The following is a 9189-nucleotide window of genomic DNA, read 5'->3' on the forward strand; positions in this document are numbered from 1 at the left end:
TATCAAACCCTCCAGTTTCGTTTCCACAGTTTGATAATGGTTAATCCATGTTAAGACGGTGAATTCAGATAAGAAATTAGGGTTACATAAGATTAAGGCTTAAGGCTTGGTTTGTTTAGGATTATGTCATTTAGACTTATCCAACAATCCCAAGACAAGAAGAAGTCTACTCACTCATGTTCATCGTAGACATGGGGGAGAAGAGAGAAAGCATGAAAGTAAAAGACAATAAAATAAAGGAAAGGAAAAGAACTTTATTTAGAAAAGCAATTGTCACTTATTGTATTCCAAGTAAAGATGAATATTTGTGATGGCTAGCTACTCTATTTATAGTACACAATTGACTTAAAATCTAAACAAGTATATTCGTCGGTAGATTGTGCGCCAAAATAGAATAGCTTGGAGTCCAAGCAAAAGCAGCAAAAGGTCTCTAGAGGGTGGCACGGCCGTGCCAAGGCTAGCACGGGCCGTGCCAAGGCTAGCACGGGCCGTGCCAGGCTTCTGACTTGTGGGAGATATATTTTGTTTCCCAATCTTTGTATTTTCGTGTCCAATCTGCTCCAAATCCCTTTCTTTTGCTCCAAGACTCACTCCATCCAATATTCTTCCCTGAAATATAACAAATTGCATTTTAAAGTAAACTATCCTAAAAAGGAAATAATACTAATATAAAACTATATAAAATCTAAATAAAACTAAACTAATTCCCTAGAAGTCGGTTCCATTACTTCATGGGACGATATGAGGCGAGCATTCCTCGCCCGATTTTTCCCCCCATCTAAAACAGCTAAGCTTAGAGACCAAATTACGCGTTTCAATCAAAAAGATGGGGAGTCTCTCTGTGAGGCGTGGGAGCGTTTCAAGGAAATGCTTAGACTTTGTCCCCACCATGGCCTAGAGAAGTGGCTTATAGTCCACACGTTTTATAATGGCTTGTCATATACCACTAAAATGTCTGTTGATGCAGCCGCAGGTGGAGCTCTAATGAAGAAAAACTACACGGAGGCTTATGCTTTGATTGAGGACATGGCTCAAAATCACTATCAATGGACCAACGAAAGAGCCGTCACCACTCCTACTCCCTCTAAGAAAGAGGCAGGTATATACGAAGTCTCTGAATATAACCACCTTGCTGCTAAGGTTGAGGCATTAACACAGAAAATTGAAAAACTTAATGTTAATGCTGCCCAACCTTCCCCTGCATCCCCTACTTGCGAAGTCTGTGGTATAACTGGTCATACTGGTGTTGATTGTCAGTTAGGTAGTGCTGCCAATATTGAGCAACTAAATTACGCTCAATACAACCAAGGAATGAGACCAAATCAAAATTTTTACAAAAATCCTCAGGGTTCCTATGGGCAAGCAGCACCACCTGGCTATACAAACAACCAGAGAGTAGCTCAGAAATCTAGTTTGGAAATAATGTTGAAAAATTGCATGATGAATCAAAATAAACAACTTCAAGAGTTAAAAAACCAAACAGGATCTCTGAACGACTCCCTATCCAAGCTCAATACCAAGGTTGATTCCATCGCCACACACACCAAAATGCTTGAGACCCAAATCTCCCAAGTGGCCCAGCAAGTGGCCACCTCTTCTCAAACACCAGGAGTCTTTCCTGGTCAAACTGAAACAAACCCCAAGGCCCATGTCAATGCTATTTTTCTAGGGGGTAGTAAGATAGAAGAGACTGTTACTAAAGCTAAAAATGTCAAGAGGGAGAGTGTCAGGTGTCTAGGTAAGAATGGTGTGATAAAAGGTAAGAAACCGCTTGATAAGAACAAAGCCCCAACACCTTTAAGGCCTACTAAGCTCAACTCGGAGGCTCAATTCACTAAACTCTTTAACATAATTCGAAAGATTTGCGTTAAAATCCCCTATGCCGAAGCCTTGTCTCGTATGCCTCTATACGCCAAGCTTTTAAAAGAAATTTTTTCAAAGAAAAAGGCTATAGATCATAATGAAACAATAGCTTTGACAAGGGACACTAGTACAATCATCAAGAAGCCACCTACTAAGCTTAGAGATCCCGGAAGTTTTGCCATCCCTTGTATGATAGGGAATGAAACCTTAAACCATGCCTTATGTGACTTAGGAGCTAGTGTTAGTCTGTTGCCCCTATCCCTCTTTACAAGGCTGGGGTTGGGCAAGCTAAAGCCTACCGACACAACATTGAAGTTAGCCGATCATTCTGATATACAACCTGTCGGATATGTCGAGGACGTCCCCGTTAAAATAGAAGGGATGGAAATCCCAACTGATTTCATGGTGCTTGACATAAATGAGGACAATGATTGCCCTATAATCCTAGGACGACCCTTTCTCGCCACTGCGGGTGCTATAGTAGATGTTCAAAACGGTAGGATTGTTTTTCAAGTGAGTGATGAGTTGATAGGATTTGAGTTGGAGAATTATATGAAAGGTCCCGCCCTCTACTCTTGTAATATGATTAAAGGTCATAAAGTGAAAGAACGCTTATTAGCGCCATCTACACAACATGACCTCTTTGATCCATTCTAAGGACACCTTCTTTTAACGTCAAGCTAATGACTATAAAGAAGCGCTTTGTGGGAGGCAACCCACGTATTTAACTGCTTTCGTTTTTGTTTTTAAGTTATTCTGTAGGTAATTGTCCGAAGGTGATTCAAGCAAAACGAGAAAAATTTTGAGGCCACTGTCCAGAACCTTGGCACGGCCCGTGCTCACACTGGCACGACCGTGCCAGACCATACCCATCCAAAACCAGCTAAAACTCCAGAAAGTTGGCATGGCCGTGCCTGACTACAGGTAAGGATAAACCCACCTTTTCATCTTCTTCTTCCCTCATTCTCCACCACAAACTCTCTCTCCATTTACACTTCTCTCAAAAACCTCCATAACCATAGAATTTCAAAGCTTCCATATCTCCCCCAAAACTTCACCATTTCACATAATTTCTTCACCCAATCAATCACAAACCCATTTCAATCATAACCCATCAATCAAAAACAACTTTCCTCCATCCCTCCCAAATTTCATCAAATTCGTAGCCCCCATTCACCTACCCAAAAACCCACAAATTCTTCATCAATTCACCCAATCCAACTCCTAACACTTACTCAAACCCCAATCCCATCACCCAACCAACCTTTTCTACCCAAAACATTACCCAACAACCAACCCTCACCCAAAACACAAACGGTCAACCAAGGTTCCGAATAAATGGCATCTAGTGTAACACCCCGTTTTCCCAACTTAAAAATTTCATAACAAATATCAGAGTATTCAACACATAACGGAATGCTACACTTCTTAAAAATCATAAATGAGATAATTAACTAATTATCTTTCCAAAAATCATAAACATATTAATTCAAACTTAGCAGCGGATTAAATTCATTAACATAAATAAGTCTTTGGCACGCAGGCCTTATTAAAACATAAGCAATACGTAAAGGAATAGAAAATAGCCACAAAAGATCCCATCCCGTTACGTATCAGAGCATCCTAAGACTCAGTGAGGAATAAGTCACTCATGACAGCAACACCAGCAACTTACTAACGATCACCTGCAAGTTACTCATATGAAGAGCAACATTTCCAAGCAGAAGGGGTGAGATTTCACATTCAATAATAATAAGCATATAATTCATCAAAAGCATTAACAACCTAAAATCATCATAATATTTATCATAGACATTAATATATCATATGTCACATCTTTAATAGCTCATATAAAGAATCACAGCTTCAACAACTTGGTAACTTAAACATCTTTGACCCGACAAATGCGACTACAACTTGACTATGCAACTTAGACCTCTTATATGCATGTGGTACCAATACGGGGCATCAAGCCCCCATTGCTATTTGAGTATTAATATACTCCAGGGCATCAAGCCCCTATCGCTATTTGAGTATTATTATACTTCCGGAGCATCAAGCCCCTATCGCTGAAATGCTAATGCATGGACTCGACTTCTTAATCTTATATAATCAAATAATTTGGACTTCATCATCTTAATCAACTTGGACCGACTCATGCAGCTTTGTTAATTAACAACAGCGACACATCAGTATACAAAAACAGCATGACATAATAATATCAAATGCAAGTCAACAACGTCTCAATTATTCACATATAATTCAAATAATATATATACAATTATATCACAATATAACATCATCAAAACACATCATCAATTAATTTAAATTAACAAATAATTTGATGCACAGAGGCTGCATCGGTGAGAATTATAAATTAGAATAGGAAGAGAACTAAAGAAAACATCTTTATCCATTGCTAGTAACCCATTTACGTTTTTAAGAAGGTATCATTTTTGTTAAAATTCCCAATTTAGAGCTTTCTCTAATCTATTGTTTGAATCACATTAAGGGATCTATGCTAGTCTATCATTGCTTTCCTACGTGAAATCAATATTTCTAGAAAAGAAAACATTAAAAAAAATAGAACAAACTACAAGCTGTTTATAATCTATGGTTTATGTCACTCAATGGAAAACAATCGCTACAAGTTGTTGTTTAACCGGCCAAGTCTATTCAATTATTGTGTACTTTAAAATTCAAACCTATGTTCAGAATTTAAGAAACATACTCTTAAACTGTTCTAAAATCCAACACATGCATTATTCTACAGGTCAGAAGGTTGGGTTACGCTAATTCATACTACACTTTTGGAAATTGCTACTCGTCAATATACAACGCAAACATAATTAAGAACAAGAACTCAATATATAAATCCAAGTCAGTAACTCAAAGCATCAACAACAAAATCAACATATACTTACATCAACATGAAATAACACCAATTTGATCATAGATTCATTAACGGAATAAGAAAACAAAGAAAATTAAACAACCTTTCACTACCCACATGAATATACCAGAATATACAACTCTTACGATGAATAAAACTCCCCCCTTACGTTAATTCAATGGTTTACCTACTCTTTCAACAATTAAATTCAATCTAACCCTAATCTCTATAACCTCAAAACTAACGACAACTACAAAGGTTAAACCCTTTTTCAGAATTATACAACCCATTATTAGAGAAAGCTAGTCCCACCCTTACCTTAGTATTGATGATCGGCGGTCTCTCTCTCTTGGTTATCCTCTTCTCTTGTTTTCTCCCTTTTTCTCCAAAAAGCAGTTTTACGTACAAACTTTTCTAAACCTAGTTTCCTCCTTATATCTCTCCTCAATCCACTTTATCTTATTTCCTCTATTTCTACTAAACTCTTCTAAATTCCAAAACAGCCCCACATCTCAATATTTATTTTAATTTCTAATCTTATTTTATTAAATAATATAATAAGCCACTTAATAAATCACATAATCATATAAATATATTCTAAACTCTTCTTGATAAATTCTAGACTCAATTAAATAAATTAAAACAGGCGTTACATCTAGGACAGGTGGAGCAAGCTCTTCCGGAGGATCACAACAAAAGAAGAAAACTCAAGCCAAGAATCATGGCAAAATCTTCAAGGACACCAAGCAAAGGGACAGGTATAAAATTCTTATCTCTAAACCCTTGCATCCTTGTCGATATCCAGATCCCTATACTTTGAGTGTGCTAGGACTAAGGGATAATGTATTCAGCTTACTAGGAAATTTAGGATGGGTTGATATACTTAGACCTATGAAGGGCTTCGAAAATTTCACTTATGAATTCTTAAGTTCTATTGAATTTACGAAGGATAAGGTGAATTTTGACAACCCCGATCATAGAGTCTCCTTCCGACTTTTGAATATGGATTATGAGATGTCTCTTGAAAATTTCTGCTTAGAGATGGACTTTGCAAATGCGGGGTTCATCCATGACTCTTGGAATGCAAATTTAAAGTGGGAACACTATGACCCCGCTCTCTTTTGGAAACGCATTACCGGGCTACGGCAATATAACCCCCGCAACAACAAGGCTAGTAACATTCACAACCCCGTGCTTAGATACCTCCAGAGAGTCATGGCTTGTACCATTTGGGGTAGAAAAGAAGTAGGAACAACTAGGACGGATGAACTTTTTATGCTTTGGGCAATGCTTAATAACAATCCCGTTAATACTTGTTTCTACCTACTTGACTACCTTTCCTCCATAGGAGCTAGACCTGACAATAGAGCTGAGATAGTAGTCGGTGGTATCATTACCTTCATCGCTAGAAAGTTTGGAGTAGGTGAGGAAGATGGGATAAATCCAATTGAGGGCAACAATAGACTTAATATTGAAACCCTTGTTGCTATGAACTTCATTAAAATTCACCCACCCATGACTTATGCACTTCAACTTCGCATACCACTTTTATTTCTACTTCCTAACCCATCTCGGATAACCCCGAGGTGGAGGAAAATTTGTTGTATGTTGGTGATGGACTACAGGTACATGAAGAGCATAATCAAGGTGACGAAGAAGGTGCCCACATGCACCATGAAGAAGAGCCCCATGCCCATAACGACAACAATGAAAGATGGGCATGGATGCAAACCGAGGTACAAAGGATAAGCACCGAGCAACAAAGGCAAGGTGTTGAATTATCTGGGCTAAGAAATGATGTCCTACGGGGCATATCCGAAGAAAATAACCAAATGCTTCGGAACATGATGCAACACTTACACCTTCAGGGCCCTCCCTATGGACCTCAATAAAAATGTGAGCTTTCCTCTTTCTCTTTTTCACCTTATCTCTTCCATCTCTATCTCACTCTCCTACCTCTCCTTCTCTTTTATTTTTCTTTTACCTTGAATCATTGAGGACAATGCTTCTCCTAAGTGTGGGGGGAGCCTAATAAAGTGTCTTTAGTCGTAGTGTTTCCAAACTCCCTTGAACTTTATTCTTTTGTTCTGTTTTATTGTAAAAGGCATAGTTAAGTAGCTAATTTTTATTGAAAAAATCATGACACAAAAATTTTCATTGTCTCCTCTTATTTTGTTGATTCTTGTACATGAAAGCAAACTCTTGTGTTTTAAGTCTTCTTGATATAACCACATCTTGTTTTAAAGTGAATAAAATTCTCCAATGAGAAAAACACAAAGTTGCTTCCCTTGAGTAAATGTATGAATAGGTATTTTAAGGAAACGCGTTCTAATCTTAGTGGTGCATTAACCTTTAAAGATTCTCAAAGCGCTAGTAGTATAAGTGAGTATAAGGGAGACCATAAAAAGCCAAAAAGCCAAATAAATTCCAAGATCTCATCACTGAATCTAGATTGGGGAAGGAGGTAGGCCCTCCGACTTCCTACGTGAACGTGATTGTTATCTTGAGAAAAACTTTAAAAAGCTTCGTTGAAACTAGATTGGGGAAGGAGGTAGGCCCTCCGACTTCCTACGTGAAGACGATGTTTTAGGGGATACCATTGAATCTAGATTGGGGAAGGAGGTAGGCCCTCCGACTTCCTACGTGAAAATGTTGTTCCTTAAATAAAGAACCTAAAATGTACATATGGCAAAGAACAAAGATTCTCAAAAACTCCCATCTCTCTTATGTGAATTGTAGAAGGAATCTTTCTTGGTTAGTTTAGTGCTAGGATTAGACCATGTTTCATCATTATACCTATCTTATACAGGAGTAAGAAAAGGGTTGGACTTCACACACACACTCACTTGAAACTTGATCGTTAGGTAGAATAAAGATTTCAAGAAATACTTGAGTTTGTGATTAGTGTACATTTTCGGATTTATGCCCTTGAGGAGACATGTGCTTTAATGAATTGTCATTTGATTTAACTGTTGATGCTACTATGTTTATGCCTTTTGCTTGAGGACAAGCAAAGATTCAAGTATGGGGGAGTTTGATGAGTCATTTATATGCTATTTTAATATGCTTTTTAGTTTAGTTTTATTTAGATTTTATATAGTTTTATATTAGTATTATTTCCTTTTTAGGATAGTTTACTTTATAATGCAATTTGTTATATTTCAGGGAAGAATATTGGATGGAGTGAGTCTTGGAGCAAAAGAAAGGGATTTGGAGCAGATTGGACACGAAAATACGAAGATTGGGAAACAAAATATATCTCCCACAACTCAGAAGCCTGGCACGGCCCGTGCTAGCCTTGGCACGGCCGTACCACCCTCCAGAGACCTTTTGCTGCTTTTGCTTGGACTCCAAGCTATTCTATTTTGGCGCACAATCTACCGAGGAATATTCTAGGAATATACTTGCTTAGATTTTAAGTCAATTGTGTACTATAAATAGAGTAGCTAGCCATCACAAATATTCATCTTTACTTGGAATACAATAAGTGACAATTGCTTTTCTAAATAAAGTTCTTTTCCTTTCCTTTATTTTATTGTCTTTTACTTTCATGCTTTCTCTCTTCTCCCCCATGTCTACGATGAACATGAGTGAGTAGACTTCTTCTTGTCTTGGGATTGTTGGATAAGTCTAAATGACATAATCGTAATCAAACCAAGCCTTAAGCCTTAATCTTATGTAACCCTAATTTCTTATCTGAATTCACCGTCTTAACATGGATTAACCATTATCAAACTGTGGAAATGAAACTGGAGGGTTTGATAATTGTTCGTCCATTATTCCAAATATCAATTCATAAAACGAAAGTGGAGCTTTGATATTCGAAGAAGTGAATTCAGACAAGGATTGCAAAGTCAGCGAAATAGGCTTTGCAATCTTTGAGACATATAGTTTCGATCTTCAAGGGAACTAATAACAATCAAGTCAGCGAAATAGGCTTGGTTGTTAGAGGAACCAAAATCCAATAGTAATCAAGTCAGCGAAATAGGCTTGGTTGCTAGAGGAACTTAAGAGAAACTGTCTTGAGAAATTAGGTCTAACATAACATTATAAGCTTATGGTTTTGGTTTGAGAAGGACTTGTTACTTAGATGAAACCAACGATCCCAAGGCTCTTTTATTATATTTCTTTCAACCGTTTAAAAACCCCCAATCTACAATCTCTTCTCTCTTCTAATCATCTCTAAAGGTTAATTAAATTGAACTACTCCCTTTCGGAACGATACTCTTTTATACTACTTCGGTAAGACCGTGCACTTGCAGTTTTATCTCATCAGATATACACAAGTAGGTCCATTGCATATGCATAAAACAGCGGAGAGGACTCATGTCCTGGAGTACTAGTTGCTCAACAGCGGTGAGGCTTCGGTCCTGATGAATGCTTTAACCATTCAAAAGCGATGAGGGCTTCGGTCCTGTTTGGTACCACATGCA

At 37.7% G+C, this 9189-nt stretch overlaps 1 non-coding gene across 1 annotated transcript; it reads right to left on the reverse strand.

Annotated features, from left to right (window-relative positions):
* Positions 1 to 789: 789 nt before the first annotated feature.
* Positions 790 to 896, reverse strand: LOC120580751 (small nucleolar RNA R71). Its single transcript, XR_005646508.1, has one exon. It is a non-coding gene; the product is annotated as a small nucleolar RNA R71 (small nucleolar RNA).
* Positions 897 to 9189: the final 8293 nt, after the last annotated feature.

This window comes from Medicago truncatula, chromosome 5 (assembly GCF_003473485.1).
Source record: "Medicago truncatula cultivar Jemalong A17 chromosome 5, MtrunA17r5.0-ANR, whole genome shotgun sequence".
Classification (NCBI taxonomy): domain Eukaryota; kingdom Viridiplantae; phylum Streptophyta; class Magnoliopsida; order Fabales; family Fabaceae; genus Medicago; species Medicago truncatula.